Raw genomic sequence first — 2,639 nt, 5'->3', positions numbered from 1 at the left:
TATATATATATATAGACATATATACATACATATATATATATATAATATAATATATATATATATATATATATATATACGACGGGCTTCTTTCAGTTACCATTTATCAAATCCGCTCAATAGGCTTTGGTCGGCCCAAGGTTCCACGCAGTGGGACTGAACTTGGAACCATGTGGTTGGGAAGCAAGATTTAGTGAACAAGTCGAAAAAATAACATTTAGAGCGAGGTTAAAGAAATGGCGTCAGACCTCGAAGGGAAGATTAAACTCTCTCATGACTAAGGAGTCGTGAGTGGAACGAAAGGAAGGTTGCCGGGTGACAAAACACCTGAATCTAATAGGGATAGAAGTCACTGGCACAAGTGATTCCCCAGTAGAGGGCACACCCTAGAAAATCTATTTTATGCTTTGATTGTTAATATTATTGTGGAGGCGCATGGCTTAGTGGTTAGGGCATTCGAATCACGATCGTAAGGTCAGGAGTTCGACACCTGTCTGCGTGCTGTGTCATTGAGCAAGACACTGTATTTCCCGTTACGTCAGTCCATTCAATTGGCAAAAGAGAGCAGTACCTGTATTTCAAAGGATCAGCCTTTTCGGATCACGATTGTGAGGTGATGAGTTCGACACCTGATGGTGCGTTGTATCCTTGAGCAAGACACTTTATTTCACGTTCTTCCAGTCCACTCAATTGGCAAGAGAGAGTAGTACCTGTATTTCAAAGGGCCAGCCTTGTCCCATCCTGTGTGACGCCGAATCTCCTTGAGAACTACGTTCAGGGTAAGCGCGTCTGTGGAGCGCTCAGCCACTTGCACGTTAATTTCACGAGTAGGCTGTTCCGTTGACCAGATCAACTAGAACCAGCGTCGTTGTAATCGACGGAGTACCAGTTTTTAAAATTTTATTGCTGGATTATCTCTATGTTAAGTGGTCGGTTGGAAATTTTAATTTCTTGTGGAAACATTTCAATGTTTGAAAGAGAGTTTGTGAAGCAAAAACGAACGAGTTTAGTTTCTCCAATACCGTTCTGACTTCAACAATGAAGATTTCACTATAGAAATGCATACTTATCTTAGACATAAAGAAAATTTTATAAAACCGTAGCTGAAACCTTTGAAATCATTAATTTATTAACTAACTAGAAATTCTGTGAGATAATTCCAAATGTTTGTGTTAGTTTGAAAATATTGTTGACAGTTCCATCTACAGTAGTACAGCAAGATCTTTTAGTAATCTCAAATATATCAGACTTTTTAAGCTCAGCTATATTTCAATCCAAACTCGTTGATTTACAAAGACTGATGAGTATTGGATCAAACATTACAAGAGAAATTGATTTTGATAATGTTATTATTAGAAAATTTCAACAGATAAAGAAGTCAGAAAATCTCGTTTCATTAGCTGATTAGGCTTATCGTTGCTTTCTTTAAAATATATTGTTATCTGGTCATTTTGGTGCACGGGGAATAAAGCATTTACAAAAGTTTACCAGCGGCCATATTGAGATAGCTTGAGATTAGTCATCACGTTCAATTAAACTTTCATAATCTTACTCTAAAAGCTACTTCATACATATTTTATCATAACCATGTTTTTCTACAAAGGAGAAAAAAATTTATAACTTTAAAATTTCGTGTTATATCATTATCTTTATTGATAGGACATAATTAAAGATTTAAGGTCCATTTAAACTAAATTTCCAGAGGAGACTCCTCTCTCCCCTCTGAAGCTACAAAACAATTTTCTTCCTCCCTGTAAAATTTCCCTCGGTGGCTGTGCAGGAGTAACTTGTTTGGTAAGTTGTTGGCACTCCGTCGCTTACGACGTCGAGGGTTCCAGTTGATCCGATCCGATCAATGGAACAGCCTGCTCATGAAATTAACGTGCAAGTGGCTGAGCACTCCACAGACACGTGTACCCTTAACGTAGTTCTCGGGGGATATTCAGCGTGACACAGTGTGACAAGGCTGACCCTTTGAATTACAGGCACAACAGAAACAGGAAGAAAGAGTGAGAGAAAGTTGTGGTGAAAGAGTACAGCAGGGTTCGCCACCTTCCCCTGCCGGAGCCTCGTGGAGCTTTAGGTGTTTTCGCTCAATAAACACTCACAACGCCCAGTCTGGGAATCGAAACCGCGATCCTATGACCGCGAGTCCGCTGCCCTAACCACTGGGCCATTGCGCCTCCACATGTTTGGTAAGAAATAAGAACTAAAATAAAACTAAAATAGATCATACACTCTATGGTCTTAAAAAACAGAAAGGACATATAATATAATGTAGTCCAAGATTGACAATGACTGATATAAAAAAAAACAAAGAATAGCAGAGGCTGGAAAGTCATTGATAATAACTCTGATAAAACAGGGCAGACTTGGGGTTAAGCAACAACAACAGTTAGCATTAACCGTAACCCTATACCTTACTACGTCATAATATTAGTTTCAAATTTTGGCAGAAGGCCAGCAACATTGGGGGTAAGTCGATTACATCGATCCCAGTATTCAACTGGTACCTATTTTATCGACCCCGAAAGGATGAAAGGCAAAATCGACAAAGTTTTCCCGGCATGCTAACGATTCTGCTAGTTCACCACCACCTTATTACTACGTCATAATATTGAGGCACGCATTGTGTGTGTGTG

This window comes from Octopus bimaculoides, chromosome 22, assembly GCF_001194135.2.
Source record: "Octopus bimaculoides isolate UCB-OBI-ISO-001 chromosome 22, ASM119413v2, whole genome shotgun sequence".
In the NCBI taxonomy this organism is placed as follows: domain Eukaryota; kingdom Metazoa; phylum Mollusca; class Cephalopoda; order Octopoda; family Octopodidae; genus Octopus; species Octopus bimaculoides.
The sequence above is the reverse complement of the archived record's forward strand: the minus strand, read 5'-3'. Positions refer to the sequence as shown.